This window comes from Symphalangus syndactylus, chromosome 6 (assembly GCF_028878055.3).
Source record: "Symphalangus syndactylus isolate Jambi chromosome 6, NHGRI_mSymSyn1-v2.1_pri, whole genome shotgun sequence".
In the NCBI taxonomy this organism is placed as follows: Eukaryota; Metazoa; Chordata; class Mammalia; order Primates; family Hylobatidae; genus Symphalangus; species Symphalangus syndactylus.
In genome coordinates this window covers 147403491-147425496 of record NC_072428.2, presented here as the reverse complement: position 1 = coordinate 147425496, position 22006 = coordinate 147403491, and the positions used below count along the sequence as shown (strand labels likewise).

The 22006-nt window shown below is 46.9% G+C and overlaps 1 protein-coding gene and 1 long non-coding RNA gene across 6 annotated transcripts in view; one reads left to right on the top strand and one right to left on the bottom strand.

The window, feature by feature from the left end:
- Positions 1 to 22006, top strand: part of PTPRN2 (protein tyrosine phosphatase receptor type N2) — a 987645-nt gene that overhangs the window by 618492 nt on the left and 347147 nt on the right. The gene's annotated exons all lie outside the window — the stretch shown is intronic.
- On the bottom strand, positions 14799 to 21760 carry LOC134737061 (uncharacterized). Its single transcript, XR_010121632.1, has 3 exons — positions 21616 to 21760; positions 16852 to 16979; positions 14799 to 16684 (listed from the first exon to the last, which is right to left on the bottom strand). It is a non-coding gene; the product is annotated as an uncharacterized lncRNA (long non-coding RNA).

Sequence of the window (22006 nt, the reverse complement as noted above, 5' to 3'; positions counted from 1 at the left end):
TAAAATTTCCTCTTGTTTGTTTCTGGGATCAGGGTTTCTTCCTGGACCATTTGCAGCAGTGACAGCCTCCCTGAGTTTCTGGGGTTTTATCCGGCAGTTGAGGGAATGGGATGGAAGCCATCGATGGTCCGACATTTGGACATTTGCCCCCAGATAATTTGAGCAGAATCTTCCGACAGAGGTCTCGGGCCTGTCCTCGAAGGAACTGACACAGGCGGAAAGATGGGGATGATGTTCTTTGGATTTTTCCAAGTCAGTGTGATGTGGCGGCACAGGCTCTGCCTCTCTAGGGGACTGAGCTCCCCTCCACAGGCCAGTGCGCAGGTGGCGTTTCCCGAGGCTCAGGCAGGCGGAGCATGGTTGGATGGTCCCAGGGGGCTGGCTGCCTTCTCGCCCTGCCAGGACACACCCACCTGTTGTTTTCTCAGTCACAAGCATCATCTTTTATGGCACCTGTTGTTTTCTCAGTCATAAGCATCATAACTTATGGCCAGCTGCTCCCACCTCAACTGCACTGACTGGCTCATAGGAAAAGCTTCTGGTGACTTATGTGATTTTTATAGGTCGGGGTTAAAAATAAAAAGGCCCAGTGGAACAGCGTCTCTAAAATCATGCAGTGTAGGGTGTTGGGATAAAGATAAAAAAGCCAGAATGATGTTTTATTTATAGACCTTTATTGACACACACACAGCCTAGGCTAAATTTTACATTAAACAGTGGTTACAAATAAATGTGTTCACCTGAGTCAACAGCCTCTGGGGTCTTTATTAAAATGGCTTTAAGGAGAAGGAGGGATGTTTTTAGCTGCCAGTGGTAGGAGACAATGGAAGGATGGCTGGTCCCAGAGCAGGCTTGCCACTGGTGGCATCATTTGTAATATATATTTTCATTTTGCTCTGAAGCACAGCAAATAGGTTTTTGTAAGCGAGTGACCTCAGGATTAGCTGTGTTATTTGTGACTTAGGGAAGCAGTCAGTTGAAATATTGAAAATATTTTCCCACCTCAGGCTGGTTTCTGTGGTGCCGCAGCATGCCGTGACGTCGAGCTTGCTAATGAATAATAAAGACACTTGCCTCCGGTGATGTGGAAGGAAAAGAACCAACCTTATCGCAGATGCCCCTTTTTCCTTCCCAGCAAAAGGAGCTTATATTGAGAAACCCACGGGAACAAAGTCATTCTTGCTAGTTTGTATCCAACTAAAGAAAACATTTATCTTGTTTAAATCAGCACTTAGCAGTGGATAAGTTTGCTCTTGTTTTCCATCCATAATTTTCAATGCAATTCCAATTCTGCATAATTTTCAATTCAATTCCAATTTCAGGGCAATTCCAGCTTTGCCGCAGGTGTGGTCCCACCCACTGTAGGACTTCAGGACTGCAGGACTGAGACCCAGACCCCCATTTCCCTTTCCACGCACTCTGCTCCAAGTCAGGATGCTGGCCCCATCGCCCAGGAAAGACGTCCTTCTGCAAGTCGCCACTCCTTGGCCCCATCACCTAGTTTTTAAAAACCAAAAATCCCATATCAAGATGTTGAACAGAATCCTGGTCAGTAGAATCAGAAAATAATCATCTCTCTTCAAAATTCTCCTGAAAGTTTCACTGCAGTAATAATCTTTGTACACATAGAGAATGCCCTTTACCTACAGTTTTTAAGGTATTTGAACATCTAGCCAGGGACATCTGCACTTCAAATAAAAACAAGCAACTTTTAACCTTTGTTTGTGACTTGTGTTTAGTAGATTTTATGTTTAGTGCAGTTTTACATTTACAGAAAAATAGAGCAGACAGTCCAGAGGGTTCCCATGTGCCCTGTCTTCCACCCCATGCCCCGTCTCCCCATTGCTCCCATCTGTATTAGGATAGTCTGTTTGCCACAGTTGAAGAGCCCACATTCAGCCCATGGTTTACATCAGGGTTCACTCCTGCTGTTCGTCTTAGGTGGATTTTTTGTTGCTATAATAAAATTCCTGAGAAGGGGTAGTTTATAAGAAAAGAAGTTTATTTAGCTCACAGATGTGGGGGCTGGGAAGTCCAAGGGCATGGCAGCAGTTCTGGCAAGGGCTTTCTTACTGTGCTGTCCCCTGGAAGAAGGGCCAGCGAGTGCATATAATGAGACAACAAGCAGGAGGGGCTGGGCTCGCCTTACAGCAGCCTTCCACGCCTGCAGCAGCCCATTGCTACAAGAATTATCACACTCCTGCAAGAAACCATCAGTCCCTCTTAATGACCTAATCACCTCTTAAGGGCCCCACATCCAACATTGCCACAATGATAATCAAATTTCAGCATGGGTTTCAGATGGTATAAACCATATTTGAGCCACAACAGGATGGTACATTCTGTGGGTTTGGGCAAGTGTATGATGACATGTATCCATCATCATAGCATCAAACAGAGTGGTTTCACTGTCATGAAAGCCCTCCATGCTCTGCTGGTTCCTCTCTCTTCCCCCAACTCCTCATTACCTCCACTACAACTTATACTATCTCCATCCTTTGTTCTTTTCCAGAATGTCTTAGTGTTGGAATCATGCAGTGTGTAGCCTTTCACTTAGCAAGAGGCATTTAAGGTTCCTGCAAGTCCTGTGTCATGGCTTGACAGCTCATTCCATTTTAGCCCTGAATAATACCCCATTATATGGATGCACCACAGTTGATCCATTCACCTACTGAAGGACATCATGGTTGCTTCCAAGTTTGGGCAATTATGAACTAAGCTGCAATAAACATCCATGTGCATATTTTTGTATGGACATAAGTTTTCAACTCTATTTGGCAAATAACCAAAGATCATGACTACTGGGTTGTATACTAATAATATATTCAGTTTTTAATTTTCATGAAGTCCTACTTATCAATTGTTTCTTTCATGAACTGTGCTTTTGGTGTTGTATCTCTAAAAAGTCATCACCAAACCCAAGGTCACCTGGATTTTCTTTGTATCTTCTAGAAGTTGTATAGTTTGGCATTTTACATCTAAGTCTAACTTTGCATTAATTTCTGTGGAGGGTATAGGGTTGGTGTCTGAATTCACTTTTTGCGTGTGAGTATCCCACTGGTCCAGCACCATCTGCTGAAAAGCTGGTCCCTTCCCCATTGAGTTCCCTTGCTGCTTTGCCAAGGATTGGGCAGCTCTGTTTGTGCGGCTGACTCTTAACTTTTGGCTTATAAAATGTATTGATAAAACACAAGTGGTTTGGGAAGTCTCAAACATTTCAGCATTTGTCCTCGGTGGCTAGAACTTCACATTCGAAAGAAGAAGGCAGGACATTCAGACAACATGGGGGGCCTTGGTGCAGGCTCAGAGCCTTTGCTGTATCTTCAGACCCACCAATGGATTGCCAAGCATGTCCTTGCACACTGTGGACCAGGCTTGGTGCTGGCGCTCCTGGGAGGTGCTGACTTGAGAATCTTTTATTCCTCAAGGTTTTGAGAGAACTTTCCAGTCACGCTCAGGGCCTTGTGCTTTTCTGGAAGAAAGTTTCTTTGAAAAACGTTTTGTATTTTCATATTCATCTATTCATATTACTTTCTTCATTCTTAGCCAGATTAGTAATTTTTGTTTTCTTTGTTCATAGTTCAATTTCTTGGAGTTCCAAATTCTGACAGTGATGCATTGCTTAGTGACGAGGCTGCCTTCAGATAAATGTATCATCTGGCAATTTCGTCATTGTATGAGCATCGTAGAATGCACTTACAAAACCTGTAGATGCTGCAGCCTCCTACACACCCAGGTTGTATGGGACAGTGCTGCTAGGCTACAAACCTGTGCAACATGTGACTATACTAATACTATAGGCAAGTGTAACACAGCGGTAGGCATTTGTGTATCATCTGCACACAGAAAAGGTAACGCATTGCACTGTGGCTTTATGATGGCTGTGACCTCGCAAGGCGGCAGGAGTTTTCCAGCTCCATCATACTCTTATGGGACCACCACTTGTGGGTGTACGTGATTCATCACTGACCAAAACGTTAGTATGTGGTGCATGACTGTAAATAGATATATAAATGGTCTTAATGGCTTATAAGTCTTAGATTTCCACTGCATCCGAGATTATGTGTCCTCCTAATTATTAATTTTTGATAATTTTAGAATTTGAGATGTTTTACTTTTCTTGATTACCTCTAAGAGTTTATAATTTTTTCCACTAAAACCAAGCTCTTGGGTTTATTCACCAATCCTGTATTCCCTTTTATAGTTTAATTTATATTTTTATTACTTAATTTCTTCCCTCAAGTTTTTTGTTACCTATTTACTTTGATGTCATAAGTGGAGTGCCTACTTAGTTTACTGTCCTTCTCTCTCATCATCATGGAAGCTCTCAGCATTTGAAACCCACCTCCAGGGAATGATTTTGGCACCTCCCACAGCTTTTATTATTCTCTAACTATTTTGTAATTTAGTTTCCATTTCCTTCTTAACCTAAGAATTATTGAAATGAATATTTTTAATGCCCAACTGATGGGAGAGTTTTGTTTTCTGTGGTTATTAATTTCTAATTTATTAGATTTTGCTTAGAGAATGCAACATTTATGATTTTTATGACTTAAAAATCATGAAGGCCTTTTTTTGAGGCTTAATATCTGATCAGTTCCATTCTTGTTTCTAGACCATAGAGCTTGATCAATCGCTATTGAATTCTCTTTCTTATGTCCTTGGGCCCGCTGTAGGACCCTTGTGGGAGATAGAGAGACTTGTTTCTAATAAGGCTCTGTGTTTTACTAGCCCTGTGACTTTAGGTAAGTTGCTTAACCCCTGGAAAACTCAGTCCTCTTTATCAATAAGATGGGGGCATTTAAAGTCCACACCTCAGGTGGCTGTTGTGGGGGTTAGTACCGGGTGCGGTTAAAGTGCCAAGCACAGCCCCGGGACATGGCTGGTGGAGGATGGCTGCCGTCAGGCTCTCCCGTCCCTCAGGCTGTGAGTGGCATCTCTTTGTACTGTGATCGCTTCTTCCTTATTAATTTCGATGTTTATTTCTCGTCACACACCAGTGCATTAACCCTATATCTTCGCCTGGAATTTTATAATCTAATATACCATTAGTCTATTTATTCCACTTTAATAAATAACTTTTAAACAAATTGCACATTTTCTTGATGTTGATGCCATGACGCCTTCTCTGCTTCTGTTCGTATGTCTGATAGATTTTCCCGGCCGTGTCAGTTTGTAATCTTTGTGGATGGCGTTGTTTTCGATATGTTGCTTTTAGATAATGAGTAGTTTGATGCGAGTGAAGGCACCTGTCCTAGGAGGATGACGTCCCCTGCTCCCATGCATCATCCTCATTGTGTGTGTTTCTCGTTAATCACACTGGCCCACGCCGTCCAGCTCCTCAGCTTCCCTCCTGTTCCTTCGATGGTTTACCTGTTGCCATGTGGATGATGTTTTAGTTTGGTTTTATGTTGTTCCCAGGTAATTTGTTTTAAGTTCTTCACGCTTTTCAAAAGCAGTAAGGATCTTCAGATTTCTAATTATCAACTTCAAGAACAATACTAATTTCCTTGTCTTAGAAGAACACTTCAGAATACCTCATTTCTCCCAAATTTTACAAATGGGGAGGTGAAGGCCTGGTTCAGCTTTGCATTCACCATTTTAGAAGGCACGTCTTTACCAGCATCCGTGCTAACGTCTGAAGAAAAGGACAAACTAAGAAAACACGGAACCTGAGGCTATTCGCGGCAGTGCTTCCAGGAAGAATCTTTTAGGGGTAGGTTTGAGGGCTGTGACTGAAAATTCTCAGGAAATGTGCGGATGGGGGAATGTGGCCATTTATTCAGATGCCTTTTAATACAAATAATCTTAGTCAAATTTCACTGAAATTTGCGTTGGGAAAGCCAATTACATCGTGAAATGGGTGGAAAATCTTATTATCACAGCCCCAGCCCCGGCTCGGCCTACTGATTCTAATGTCTAGAGATGAACAATAAGGAGACAATTTCCATTTTTCCTCATCACCACGCAGGACCTGGGGCCGTCCCTTCCTTGTCACTTTTATTGAACATAGCAGTTTGCCCAGGACCACGCGTTGAAAATTGCTAAAGATAAACATTGTATTTTAAATTACTCCAGGCAACCAGGCAGACTGAAAAAAAAAATCATTTGAACAAATTGAAAACTGAAATGTTGATATCAGATATTAAATTAATGTAAGTGAGATTGAAACAATATCTAATTAAAATAATTTGAAAAATGACTTGGAAATTGAAGCTGACATTAGCTTTTACCAGCCTGTCGTTATTATTACCGTGCAGCCAAGCTCCCTTTCCACCGAAGCCCTGCCCACTGGCAGAATTCACAGGAGACCCGCAGATAAGAGTCTCATTTATTTACCCTGTTATGGCTGGAAAACAAGGGCTGAAGAACCTTTCCTGGAACCCTGAGGAGTGGAGTTTGACAAATTGACCTTTCAGTTTCCAAGGAGAAAATGCCTTTCAAATCTCTGTGCCGACGTGCACTTCTCCGTTGCAGGCTGGAGTGCGTTCAGTGCCTTCATTTCATACAGGACATTTTAAAAAGAGAGAGAGCAGTTTGGAACAGCAAAGAAGGTGAAGCAGAAGCTCCCCAGCTGCGGCAGCCTGTCCCGGAGTGGCCGGGGTACGTGGCCAGCCCCTGCCGTGGTGGGGACCTTCAGCCAGGGAGGGGACGTGCACTGGCCTGAGGGCTCCTGAGCGTCTCCTTGAGGCCACGCTTATGACATCAGAAGCAGCGCTTCTGGTGCAGGTGGCTGGAGCAAGGAGCTGCGTGCTCTGCAGTGAAGCACCAGTCACCTCTCAGACCATACACAGGACGGGCAAATGATGCTTCTTGGTGCTTCTCGAACACACCTGCTCCCAGAACTGTCCTCACATTGTCTTATGGATTACAGGTAATGAGAGGAGAGCAGTTTGTTGTGTTAAAACACACACCTCTTCAGAGTCCATGAGAAGCCACCTCAAGCTCGAGAGACCTGGCTTTCCTTCCCAGAGCCCCCATTTTGAACTGAGTAGCACTGGGCCAAGCCTACCTCCCAGAGGCTCCAGCCACCCATCTGGGACCAGTAACCACAGGGCCCTGCACAGGAGCCTGGGACCATTTGGGGTGAGAGCCTCTGACCCAGCACTGCTGCCAGGAGGGTTAGAGATGAAGAACCTGGGGAAAGTGTGGACTGGGGCCAAGGAGAGACCAGCGTCCACACCCAGCACCACACAAAGAGAAGGTGTCGTTGCTGTTTCTAGCTCACAGTCCCAGCAAGAGTCACGGCAGATTCCATAAAACACTGAATAATTAGCAATTTTATATACACATCTGTGTTTAGTTATATTTAGCATAATATAAAATCATTAGATTATTTCATATTTAGCCTCCCCTGAGGTTTTGCCCAAACCTGAATTAAAATGAGTTTTATTTCATAAGCACAAAGCAGTTGGGGCGGGGCAGAGATTTCTCAGGAGATGTGGGAGTTCCCATTTCCACCAGTACGCTGGAAGAAACAGATATTGGGACTGACCCTCATTCCAAAAGCAAAACTATGAGAATATGAGGACATAGAGATAATTTTAGCACATCAGACATCTGGCAATAATTAAATTATGGGAGATCCCAAACCAAGTGAGAGCAGGAACCCAGGGACGTCGGTGGATGACTGATGTTGGCCTTTATTCTGATCATCTTTTCCACACCCGGTAAACCTGAACTTCAGCATTCATGACCTTGTGGTCTGTGGAGGGCAGGAGGCACTAGGACACCCTGATATGGTAAGGCTAATAGAAGACCTGCCGCATGGAGCTGGGACCCCCAAGAACCGTGACTGCAGGGTAATGGTGACCGATGGTAGAGTGTCCTCTCAGCTCTCTGTTGGGCTGGAGGACGGTAAACTGCCGGCATTCAGCGCTGTTCCTGGATGTGTGTGTGTGTGGCGGGGTGGGGGATGCATTTTCCCTCAGGACATTAACCACAGCCAGGCTTCACAGGGATGTGCAATCCCACTACACACTGCCTGGACAGCCACAACATCTCAAGCAGGGAATTCAGCTTCAAACGCTCCCAGGTGCGCAGGCCTCCAGATGCCTGGCAGTGGGAAAGGCAGATCATCTCTGGAGGAATCCTTTCTTTCCCCTTCTACTCATAAAGAATACCTGCAAGTAAAATTCCAAGAAATTTGAGTCCACAATAAAAAATTTCAAAACATACCAGGGAACAGGACAAAAGTCAATTGAAAGAATGGACAACAAAAGAAAGCCTCAGATATTATAACTATTGGACATAGATCATAAATTTAAATATTTTAATATGATTAAAGGAACGTAGGAGGAAGCTAAATATAACCTACAGATCAATAGTCTTAAAAGAGACCACAATTTTTGAAGAAATATATTTTAAAGATATAATAATAGAAATTCTGAACTAAGGATATGAGTTTAATAGCAGATTAGATATAGTTGAAGAGAGAATTAGAGAAGTAAAGGATAGAACTTAGAAATTTTCTAGAACGCAGCCCACAGAGACAAATAAATTGAAAATATGAAAGTAAGGGTAGGAGCCATAGAGGGCAGAGTAGGAGAATCTTACCTACAATGCATAAGTCTTCCAGTAGAGTAGGAGAATCTTAAATGCAGTTCATAAGCTTTTCAGCAGATTAGGAGACTCTTACACACAATTCATAAGTGTTCCAGCAGAGTAAAAGACTCTTACACACGGTTCATAAGCATTCCAGAAGCCTGTGGAGTTCATAAGGAAATACTAATTAAAAAAAAGTAGCTACATTGAGAACCAACTTTAATGGGAAAGCCATTCCCAGGGAAGAGGCACACTGTATCACCATCGAGGATCATCTTACACATGACGCCTAAGTGTTCCAGCAGAGTTAGAATATTACCTACGATTCACAAGTGTTCCAGCAGAGTTAGAATATTACCTACGATTCACAAGTGTTCTGGCGGAGTTGGAATCTTACATACGGTTCATAAGCATTCCAGCAGAGCACTCCAGAGGTAGTATTTGAAGATACAGTGGCAGAAAAATTTCCACCACTGATGTAAGACACCAGTACTCAGCTTCCAGAAGCCTATGGAGTGAAAAAGTCTCTACACCTCGATTCCTGACAGTGAAGTTGCAGAATCTCAAAGACAGAGAATCTGTTTGTTTAAAAAGCAAAATTTTTTGTCTTTTTAAAAAAAGCTTACAAAATTGAGGAACCTCCTCTGTCATAAGTGATTTTAAAAAAGAGAGGAGGGAATCATAAACAATATTGAGAATTAAAATTGGAATGCTAATATAGATGCTTTGGCATATAAAAGGATAACAAGGAGTCATCATGAACAATTTATGGGCATATATTTGAAATGTTAGATAACATGACCAAAATACCAGAATGAAAATCTCCAATAGCCCTGTAGCCAAGGAAGAACTTCAGTTAATAGTTAAAAGTCTTCCCACAAAGAAAATATCAGGCCCACATATTTTATAAGCAAGTTATTCCATACATCCAAACACATGCACTCATACACAAAACATCCCAGACTACACAGCTCATAAGGTTAGCATAACCTTGATACCAAAACTCAGTAATTACAGTACAGGGAATGGCAATTAGAGACAAATTTCCTCAAAAACATAGGTGTAAAAGTCAAATAATAGCAAATTAAAATCCAGCAATTTGTTTTTAAAATATGTCATGAGCAATTAAAGCTGTAATTAATGTAGTCTATCACATTAATGAAAAGAGAAAAAAATTATTATCTCAGTAGATACAGGTAAAAACATTTGCTAAATATTAACATTCATTCATAATAAAAATGTTGAATAAAGTAAGACTCATTTGTTCTTATTTTGATTTTTTAAAGACCCTACAGAAACATACTTCCCAGCAGAACACTGGAAATATTCTCTTGAACACCAGAAATAAGAAAAGGATGTGGGCTCTCACCCTTGCAAGCATTTGCAGGAAGGTCCATTCAGCAGGCAGTGAAGCAGGAAGGAGAGATAAAGGGTACACTTAGGAGAGAAGGAGCAAGCCTGTCATGATTCACAGACAGCCTCATTATTTACTCAGAAGAGACAGAAGATCCAGGTAAACTAATGGAATTAGGTAGTTTAGGAAGGCTGCTGTATATGAAATCATGCAAAAGTCAGCTGTATTTGTATATTTAGGAAAAAAAGTTAGAAAATGCTGTTTAAAAATGATATTCATTTAAAATAGCATCAAAATTTAAAGTCGGGAATATATACATATTTTAAATATATAAGACTTTTATGGGGAAAAATATAAAACTTGAAAGATGTTGAAGACCTGAATAAATGGAGAGATTTACATGTTCACAGATTGGGAATAATGATGCTATTAATAACAATAAAACTTCTAGATTCAATAAAATCTTAACAAAAATCCAAGAAACTATTTATTTACAAATGTGACAAGCTGATTCTAAAATGTATAAGTACAAAGAGCCAACACGTGCCTTCGTGTGTAGACAGCATAAACTACTTACACTAAAGTAAGAAAGATCATGTGGATCTGTGCAGGGAGAGACACCTGGGCCAGGAACGGAGGGAACCCAGGAGTAGACCCTTAAATAGAACTGACTGATAACAGGGTTGACATTACAGATCAGTGGGAAGGATGGCCTTTACAAGAAACTGTGGTGGGGAAATGGGGTATTCAATGAGAAAAAAATGAAATGACCTCTACCTTGAATCACATACAAAATCAGTTCTTCAATATCAGACTTACATGTGAAGGACAAAAATCTTTTAGGAAAAAACCGGAATTATATCTTTATGATCTTGAGCTAAAGGAGAATTTTTTAAACAAGATGCCAGAAATGCGAACCTTAAAGAAAATGATAAATTAGACTGTATTAAAACCAGGAACTTTAAGAAGCCAAGCCACAAACTAAGATATGATAGTTGCAGCCCACATAACTGACAAAGTTTTGGTATCCAGAATGTTTGAAGAACTTCTACAAAGCAGTAAGAAAAAGACAAATAACCCAGTAGAAAAATGGGCTAAACAAAAATTTCATGTAAGAGGAAGCATGAATGATGAATAAACATACACGAAGATGCACAAACTGATGAGTTATCAAAGACACGCACATTGGAAGCCCAAGGAGATAACAACGTAAATCTACCAAATCGGCACAGTGTTTAAAGCTTAAACCAATGAGCACACGGAGCACTAGGAACTGTGTGTGTGTTGGTGACAGGAGTGTAAATTGATAGAATCCCGTTGGGACATCCATGTCTTAGTGATTGTACTGGAGAAAATTATGTACATATGCCTGGAGACATGTGAGAATGTTCATGGCTACGCTGTTTCAGATATGGAGGGAAAAATAAGAACCCAGTTTCCCACTGGATTGGGTAAGTGATTGGAAAAATAAAGCATGATGCTCCATATGCATAGAATGCAGTCACACAGCAATGAAAATGCATGAGTCACCATGACATGCAAAACCGAATCTGAGTCTCAGAACACAGGGTTAGCAGAAGACGGAAGGCGCATCACAGAACGTGTATGTTATTATGTCATCTTATGCAGTATTTTGTTTAGGGATACACACATAGGTGAAAAAAAAAAGTCTACATAAAGAAACTATGCACCCAGAATTCATGAGAGTTATTAGCTTTGATAGGACCAAGAGCTCACAGAGAGTATCAAAGATAATTTTAATGTTTTATCGCTTTTTGGAGTGGCAGGTATCCTGGGTGTTTGCTGTCTTATTATTCTTTGGAAGCAACACATATAATATTCTTTGGTATCTTCCTAATATTTAATGGAATATAAATATAAAATATTAATATTTTTGAATTACAAATTAACCCCAAAACTTCTAACTTTCAAGAGAAAGTCATCTGAGTTGGCGAAAGGAATCATTTCCAGGGGCCCATGATATATGCATGTTTAATAAAACACTGAACGTTATACACATGTCAGTAGGTGCACATCTAGTTTATCTCCCTAAACTTCTTTGCTATTTCTATACTAAGCAGGGTGGGACCCTGGCTGTTCAGGTAGAAATGAGCGTCTTTGCATCGTGGTAAATCTCTAAGGGGGCGTCTTTTCATCCTGGTGATCACTGCATTGCAAGCCCAGTCACCATGCAGACGTTTCTCCATGGGGTGGTTCTTGTGGGCACAGCATCTTGCCTCCTCTCTTCCTTCGGGTGGTCAGGCATCAGCCCCGGTCCACGATGGCATGGAGACTGCTCTTCTTCATGGATAGCCTCTTCTTGGCTTGCTGTGCCACAGCGCCTTTGGCCTCACTGCCAAAGGAGAAAAGAGAGATGATGAACAGCCCACTTCCAGCACAGGCACGGGAAAGGGCACCCCTCTTCTCTTCTCCCTCTCTAGGAATTAAGCTTTAAATGGCATCTCTGGTTTTAGTAAATAATTGTCAGGAAAGCAGTTATGTTCCAGGGTTATTTTAATTCCTTCTGACAGTTAGCAAAATTAAACATCCAAACATTGGGGCAACGCGCTACTTTCAGATGACTTGATGTAAAATGATTAACATCAAAACATTTCCTTGTGTTTTGTGTTGTTGCCACGCAGTGGATCACAACACATTACAGGAACGTGCTCTGGCTGCTGGGCTGATCGCAGGCGCGCGCGCGCTCTCGCTCTCACACACACACATGCCCTGCTGCATGACATCTTTCTGGCTGTGTTTTGACACAGTCAGCTATGCATGGGTTTGCTTTGCATACAAACGATCAGGTTACACCACACCGTGTGGGAAAGAGGAAGCCTCCACCAGCTGTGCAGAACCGTGTACGTGTGTGATTATGCGCCCGTTCCTACGGCATACGCGCGTGATCCTGGACCCGTCCCCACGGCATACGTGCGTGATCCTGAGCCTGTTCCCACGGCATACATGCGTGATCCCGGACCCGTCCCCACGGCGTACGTGCGTGATCCCGGACCCGTCCCCACGGCGTACGTGCGTGATCCCGGACCCGTCCCCACGGCGTACGTGCGTGATCCCGGACCCGTCCCCACGGCGTACGTGCGTGATCCCGGACCCGTCCCCACGGCGTACGTGCGTGATCCCGGACCCGTCCCCACGGCGTACGTGCGTGATCCCGGACCCGTCCCCACGGCGTACGTGCGTGATCCCGGACCCGTCCCCACGGCGTACGTGCGTGATCCCGGACCCGTCCCCACGGCGTACGTGCGTGATCCCGGACCCGTCCCCACGGCGTACGTGCGTGATCCCGGACCCGTCCCCACGGCGTACGTGCGTGATCCCGGACCCGTCCCCACGGCGTACGTGCGTGATCCCGGGCCCGTCCCCACGGCGTACCTGCGTGATCCCGGGCCCGTCCCCACGGCGTACCTGCGTGATCCCGGGCCCGTCCCCACGGCGTACCTGCGTGATCCCGGGCCCGTCCCCACGGCGTACGTGCGTGATCCTGGGCCCGTCCCCACGGCGTACGTGCGTGATCCTGGGCCCATGCTCATGGCTGGCAGCCCATATTGGAAGAGAATTATGAGACTGCAAATCAGGAATCCTCAGATATCCTTTTATCATTGGCTCTTTAGTTCAAAACTAGAACTGTGGGTGTGGAAGGTATAGGAAACTCCCTCCCTGCACCCCTAGTGAGTGCCACCACTGGTCTTAGTAATAGAGGTAACAGTGGTGGCATGATCATCCTACAGATAGTAATGCTCTAACGCTGCCACTAGGGAGTTAATTTGCTCATGCTTCCTATAAGTCACTTATTCATTCCCTCAACAGATAATCGTTGAGGTCCTCCTATGCGCTGGACAGTGTTCTAAGCACTAGGGCAAATCCTTGCTTTGTGGGACTGATATTCTAGAGAAAAAATAGATAATAAACAAGCATGCATCATGTGAGAGGGTGATAAATGTTTTGGGAAAGAATGAAGCTGGATGAGGGGACCGGCAGGTGATGGGGTGAGGGCCCGATGTTGGGTGAGAACAGGAGGACCATGCAGATGGCTGCAGGCGGGCATTTGAGGATCAGGAACAAACAGCAGGTACAAAGGCCCTGAGGCGGGAGCTGGCCGGGGCATCCCGCGCTGAAGGGGCTGGAGTGGCTGAGTAGGGGTGAGGGGGCTGTTGGAGGTGATGTCAGGGCGGCAGCCAAGGGCCAGGTTCTGAAGGGCCTTGTGTCTGTGGCTGGGACTGTAGACCTCACTGTGGGCGAGATGGGCCAGTGCAGGGCTTTGAGGAGAGGCTTGAGTGTGTGTGAGTGGCCAGCATCCTCCCTCCCCACTGTGTATAGAGTCAGCCCCTGTCCAGCTGTCGAGGGGCCCAGGGCCAGAGGGCAAGTGGCATTCCATGCTGGGCTTCTGGACATTTAAAAGTCTATGTGAGGCCCATTAGCCGCTCAAAAAATGCTTCATACTTTGAAAAATATATGTTCATAGTGAAAAAAATTATTCAAATGTGCATAAAGCTATTGTTTTTATTTCTGCAAATTAATCCAATGAAAAAGACAGTGGATTGGATTATAATCCTGTGAGTAGTGATGTTCTCTCAATGGGCTGGTAAGGTTTGGGTGAGTAATAAATTAATGACATACATAATTTTGTAAATTATTGTATATTTATTTGTAAATGCATTTTATTCCCCTTGTTTCACAAAATCACTAATTAGATTGTTTAATGACAATCTTCATAAGGTTGGGGTGTTTTAGACAGAAATGATTCAACTGTAATTGCACACAGGGTACAAGATGTATTTTCATTAAAAATAAAAATGCATTTAAAATTGTAAACTAAAATTATGCTTCAAAAGTTATTTTTCTTCAAAAAGATTTAATGTGAATTATTAAAATTCTAAAGCCAAATATAATTCACAAAATATCAAAATTTTCAATCAAAAGTATTTAAATAAAGCTGTATTTTAAATTGTATTTTGTGACAATTTAATCAAATTGTAGTCCATATTTTTATAAGAATAAGACATTTGTGATTCTGGCTCTGAGATCCCTGCAGTTGCTGATGTCAGGAGCTGGTAGTATGAGTCATGCATGTCCTGTCTCGACAGATGTAGAAAAATGAAAGGGGTTGTGGGGTGCTGCGGGGTGCCTCCACATTTGTCCGTGAGTACTTCTAGAGCTGTGAGCCGACGTGCAAAGAAACGCAAGAGTGGGCGCCTGGCACTGCCAGGAACGGGTACTTCTTTATGCAGAAATCACTGGCTTTTCTGCAACCTGAACAGCAGGATTTGACACGTTCATTAATTTGTCTTTTCTCCTGCCTAAGTGCTTCCGCTCTTCAAACCTCCCTGCTCCCAGGCACGAAAGGCCTCACGCAACACGTGGCTTCCACGGAATGCAGGCTGCAGGTGTGGAGGCCCTTTCACGGCTTGCATGGCAGAAGTGCTGGGCGCAGGGGACATCGTCCTGCGGCTCGACTGCGGCTCGGCCCGCGTGGCCCCTCCCAGGCCAGGCCCGGCACCATAGATGGAAGAGCCAGGCAGCGCAGTTGGGGTCTCTGCAAGATCCAGAGCAGAGAATGAGGTGCTGGACGCACCTGGCCACGCGGAGATGTCGGCAGGTCCTGTGTGCACCCTGAGGCCAGAACCTGCGGCCTCACCAGGTGTTCTGTGCTGTGTCTGAGGAGAATAAAGGCGGCTCTGCGGCTGTGGGCCTGAGCTACTGGCAGGCTGGGGTCACGGGGGACAGACAGGCTTGGGGAAGTCAGTGAGGTCAGGAATTTGGGTGGAGACACCATTGGACATCCTGGTGGCAGTGGCAAGAAGACAGGTGGGATATCGCAGAAAGGATGGGGCCGGAGGAAAGAAAATGGCTCTGATCAGCGAACAGATGCCGGTCAGGGCCTGAGGACTGAACACAGCACATGGGGGCAGAAGAGGGTGGAAAAGAGAAGCCTGAGGCCCAGCCCAGGACACCCCACACGCAGGGGACAGGGAGAGACTGCCACCCGGGACACCCCACACACAGGGGACAGGGAGAGACTGCCACCCGGGACACCCCACACGCAGGGGACACGGAGAGACTGCCACCCGGGACACCCCACACGCAGGGGACACGGAGAGACTGCCACCCGGGACACCCCACACACAGGGGTGAGTGTTCCCGTGGTGCCCGGCTGGCCCGTGGCTGCACAGAGCTGTGGCCTGGTCCTCTCCGAGCCCACATTCTCACCCTCGGTCACGGGGTGCCCCAGATGCCGCCACACCCACCTTGAAGGGGGTTTTATGCTTCATCCTTCCGCCCCTTCGGCTGTCCAAAGTGTGACATCAGCACAGATCTGAGCATAAAACACTGGTTCCTGCCCCCACTATCACCAGCCATGCTGTGACCCTTGTCCCCTCCCCGAGGGTTTGGGGAAGGATGAGCTTTGGGGGCTGAGGAGGGGTAGGGTCAGCTGAGGACCCTGGGCACCGTGTGCCGTGGTGGGACTGAGATTAAACACACGTAAATGCACCCCGGCTCCCTCCTGCCCCCAAAGCATCTTGCTCACACAGGAGCAGGCCTTTGGCCGAGAACCACTTCCAAGAAGCACGGCTGGCTGCCGAGAGGGCTGCAGAAGGCCAGGGCTGTGCTCTGGATGGGACCTGCCTCCAGCCACCATCACAGCCCAACAAAAAAGAGCTGCACGTGGCCTGGCTACGGCGAGTCGCCCAGAGGGTTCTACGGGTGACAGTGTCAGGACAGCACTCTGTGTGAGGCAGGGGCCTCTCTGGAGAAAGGTTCTCTGACCTGTACAGGAAAACCTGCTGTGGGGGGTCCTGGGTGGCCACCATCCCTTCAGGGCCCCTCCCAGTGCACCTCCCTCCAGCTGTGGTGGGGACCCCGCCCCCCACCCTGCACCTGCCTCCAGGGCCAGCCTCTCCACCCTCAGAGACGCACCACCCTTGGGGACATACCACACTGGCCTTCTACAGCCCAGTGTCCCAAAGGGGCCGTGTGACAGCTTCCATGGCGGCTTCCAGACCTTTCCAACAGGTGTCAGGGTGTCAGGATCTCAGGATTTGCTGAGTGAGAGTCTTTGGTTCTGAAATGAAGACTGAGGAAGCGTCACTGCACGTGTTTGATGTTAAGACATGTTAGAGGTCCCAGAACCAAAGAAGCTTAGAGCAGGGCCTTCTCCAGGAAGCTTCAGACCCTGGCGAGCCCCCAGTCTAGAGGGGCTCAGGACACGTGGGTCCTGCCCACCCTGCCCCTCCCTAAGGTCTCCCTCGGGCCCCAGCCCATCCTCCACGCCGCCCATGGTCCTGGGAGAATAGTGTGTGCCCCAGCGCCCAGAGGGTGAGTGAAAGGCTCACAGCGCACAGTAGCGAGTGAAAGGCTTTGAGAAGGTTCGCAATGTTTAAACCTTTTTTTTAGGAGTTTTAGGTTTGGCCTGAGCGACTGGCAGGCTATTTCTCAACCTTGTATGAATCAAGACCCCATTTTTTCATAGACTACCTATTACCACTGGGAGAGCCCAGTCCGGGATTGTCCACTCCAAGGGAAGGTGGGGCCCCTCGTGGGCCTCACGTATGGTCCTGCTAGAGTTCTTTTCAGAAAACAACATGGGGAAAGAGAATGGGCTGAAATAGGAAAGTATGGTCGTTGCTTATTTTTAAAAGATTCCTTTACAGGAATTGTGATCAGCCTGCGACCAGGTGGGCCTCGTGTTAGTCTGCGACAGGGCAGCTCGCCTGGGCCCAGGAGGCCTCTGCACTCCCAGTGGCTCAGTGGCCACCCCGGGATGTCCAAAAAGGAAAGGAGGTGCCGGCTGGGGCCAGAGCTCCAATCACTGAATCAGGTTCCTTCAAAGCTCTTTCCCCTTCCTCTTCCCAGGAATGACGTCCGCTTTAAGGAAAGCCCTCGCTGGGCACCTTGCTGACATGTACGGGGAATCCTGACCAGTGGCTTCCAGTTTCAGAAAGGCTGACCTCAGGGCAGGGGCAGAGTCCACAGAGGCCCCCAAATTACCCGGAGATGCTGACCCCCTGCATGGGAGCCCTGGGTGGAAAGTGGCAGCGTTGAGGCAGCTTGTTTACAGTGGCTGTGAGGCACAGGATGCAGATCTTATCCTGGGGATGTCGTTTCAGCTAGGCCAGACCAGGCTCCACCCCATAAGGGAGGAGGACCCTTCCTAAGGAAGGGTCACTAAGGAAGGACACTTCCTAAGGAAGTGGTGCTGTCCGGAAAGCTGGCCAGGCTCCAGGTGACAGCTTCACCCTGGGCCTGGGGGCTCTCCCTCCCCTCCCACCTTCTAATGGAGCAAAGCCATTAAGTGATCCCCATTGTAATTTAGATTACAGAAGAGACTTCTGCACATTCTTTCAGGTTAAAATAACGAGGATAAAGAGAGTAGGCAAAATTATTCCACTGTAGCTGCGTGCTTAATTATATGGAATGCTGCATAAATTGTCAAGTGCAAAGAATTAGTCTGATAAATTAAAATACTAATTAAATAGGCTATTGCAGAATTTTGAGAACATTATAGGGTTCCGCTTCTTCAGGTAATTTGCATATCCTTCATCTAGTGAATTTAATTTTAAAGGACTTCTTTTTTGTGTTTGGAAACCCTTTTTGTCTCCCATGAAGATAAAAACGGGCTTTCTCTGTTGTTCCGTGCCTTTATTAAGGCAGCTTCTCCAACTGTCTCCACGCCCTGGCCCGACAGACTCGGGAGGCCCAGAACTCGGCTCAAAACATAACTCAGACCTGGCATTTGATGGACACCTGGCTGAAGCAGGCTTTTTCTTTTTTTCCTCCTTCAACATGTTCAGCAGAGACAAAAATTGGCAGTATTGTCATGGAGTTCATAAAAAAGAACAAAAGGACACTGAGAATCAGCAGGTATTTACTTTAGACTTAAAAGGAGTCGGTGTGAGTCCTCGGTTACACATGTGTGGGCAAAAGGCCCGCGAGAGGACGGCGGGCTCCCCAGTGCCGACGCGTCAGGATCAGACCTCAACACCTGTCACAATTCCACCAACAGGGTGGAGAAGGGAATCCACGCAGCCGTTTAGGGAAATCCGGTGGAGCGTCAAGGGTGCAGGAATAATGTCAAGAGGTGTCCAGGGTGGCCTGAGACCCACAGGATGCCGGGAACCATGAGGCATTGTTTTTCCTTTTAGGCATATTTGAGGTTAAAAAAAAAAATCTGAAGCAACAAACCACAGGGCTGTGCTGCGGAGGCTGCCCTTGTGCAGCATTCACGATGCAGGAGGAGGGAAGCGCAGCCTCTCTGTGTTTCGATTCTCTCTGCCAGAGAGAAATCTCTAAGTCAGAAAATGAGCTAGTGAGGACAGGCATCGCTGAAAGGGGCCGGAACACAGGGCTGCGTGAAGTCAGCTGACGCCCCACAGACACTGGCTCGTTCCATAGCACCAAGGGAACGTGCAGATGCCCCTGAAAAGCACTCGGTAACCTCCAAAGAGACTTCCCTGGTAAGAAGCTGGACTCTGGGGACTCTGGGACCCGGATTCTGTGCTTTGTGAGACTCCCCGGCACCTGCTCGGGGCACTGTCGGGCTTTCCAGAAGATGGTGGAGTTTCTTGACGTGAGCTGGCAGGTTGGATGTCAGTGCCCAGCACGGTGCTGGGGGGCATCACTCAGCAGACCCTGTGCGGGGCCTTGGGAAGGGAGCAGTGACACCGGGAGCCTGTGGGCTCTGAGAAGCGGCCTGCAGAGCCCCTCACTCCTCCTGTGAGGGAACCGGCCTGTGGGGGAAGGAAGAGACCCTTCTTGGGAAACAGAAGGAATCAGGAGAATCCTGGTGACCTTTATCCTGTTGCTGCGGGTGCTGTTAGCCGGGGGACACAGCGATTCCACTGTGGGAGGAAGACCCTGATAGCTGAGTCACCCGGAGCAAAGTCGCTGAGCGATGTTCCAGCTGATGTTTGATGCTCAAAGCACAAGCAGAAGCACTGATCGGCGAGTTAATAGCACCAGAGACCAGAGCACACCGGAGTCTCAGACACGGAGCAGATACAGCACTTTCTCCTTAGGAAGCGACAGTGGCCCGGCCACAACACATGCGGCGAAACAGCCGCTGTCACGAGGGCACATGGATTAGTCACTTGCTGTGTGCCGAGACCTGGGCCGTGCTGGCTCAGAGGCTCCCACGTGGTCCTCACAGCTGCTTGTGAAGCGTGCACGGAAATCCACAGCCTGGATGGGGAGACAGATTGAAGTGTGGGAAGCGCTTGCCCCAGCACTTGGTGTGTGGCAGGAATGTAGCCACTGCCAGCTTCATTACTTTTCAATTATTTTACTCTGTGACTTCGATTTTGATTTACACTGCAGTCTCAGATTAGCTCGAGAATGAAACTGTCCCTTGTACTCTCTTAAAACCTTTTAGTACAAAAAAAAAAAAAGGAAAAAGAAAAAACTAAACACTAATTCAGGTTGTTTGTTCAATTGCTGATTTAAACTGACTGAACTAAATTTTAAAAGGTCTGGTCAGTTTCGAGAGGCAGCACTGTGGGGCATGTGGAGGGTTGTTGGTGGCACATCTGTTTACTTATCCGTATTTTTAATTTTCAGCTTTTATTTTAGATTCTGGGAGTACATGTGCAGGCTTGTGACCTGGGCATGCTGGTGATGCTGAGGTTTGGGGTACACTTGCTCCCGTCATGCATGTAGTGAGCACGTCCCCGAGAGGGAGTTTCAGCCCTTTTTTCCCACCTCCCTCTCGCTGCCTCTCACATTCCCTCTTACATTCCCCAGTGTCTGTTGTTCCCGTCTCTATGGCTGTGAGTACCCGATGTCTGGTCCCCACTTCCATGTGAGGGCATGTGGTGGCGTGTGTGGCTCTCTGATGAGTGTAGTTCCCACTTCCGTGTGAGCCTGTGTGGCGGCGTGTGGCTCTCTGATGATGTCTGGTTCCTGCTTCCGTGTGAGAGCATGTGGCAGCATGTGGCTTTCTGCGTTTGCATTAATTTGCTTAGGATGGTGGCCCCAAATCGTGTCCTTTGCAGCAACGTGGATGCATTTGTTGAAGAAAGAACACAGGCCCCTAAGCATCAAAGTGCAGTCATAGACCCTGAAGAACCTTGCCTGTCCTGGAGAGGCTCACAGTCAGCTCGGAAGGCAGTTCTGCTAGGAACTCACCACGATGCCTGTTTCACTGACTTGGAAGCCATTTCTCAGCTCAGGTCCGCTGAAGAGCAGAGACAGTGCCATTGAACCACAGTACATGGTTTGGAATCACCTCAGATGATCTTGTATTTATTGAACAAACTCTCTCAGACTCATTTATCAGCCTCACTCTTGCATGGGCATCTAAAAGGAGTTTTAGTGATCAATGGGTTAAAGAATCCAGACGTGCGCCACACTCAGAGCCCCTCCACTGAGTGCCTCCACAGCACGATGCTGGTCCCCACGTGCTCTCCAGGCCACCGCGGGGTTAGCGGCACAGCACTTCTCATGAGTGTTCTACTGCAGCCAACAAGATCATCCTCTGAGTCACTATTGGCCGCAGCTGACGCCCTTTTCGGACGTTCTGCTGCGGCGCGTTCCTGGCCTCTTAGGAGGCCCAGTGGAAAGTGCTCAGATAGAAACAAGGACTCTTCCCCAAGGCCTCCAAGGATGCACCTTGCTGTGCTGCCGATTCAGGGCAGCAGGAGTTACCCAGTCACCACCGTGCTGGCCTGTGCTGCGACCCCACTTCAGCTGGGGGAAATGTGCACTTCAGAACCAAGGAAACACGGGCGGGAAGGCCCCACCTCAGAACCAAGGAAACATGGACAGGAAGGCCCCACTTCAGAACCAAGGAAACACGGACGGGAAGGCCTCACCTCAGAACCAAGGAAACACGGATGGGAAGGCCTCACCTCAGAACCAAGGAAACACGGATGGGAAGGCCCCACCTCAGAACCAAGGAAACACGGATAGGAAGGCCTCACCTCAGAACCAATGAAACACGGACGGGAAGGCCCCACCTCAGAACCAAGGAAACACGGGTGGGAAGGCCTCACCTCAGAACCAATGAAACACGGATGGGAAGGCCTCACTTCAGAACCAACGAAACACGGATGGGAAGGCCCCACTTCAGAACCAAGGAAACACGGATAGGAAGGC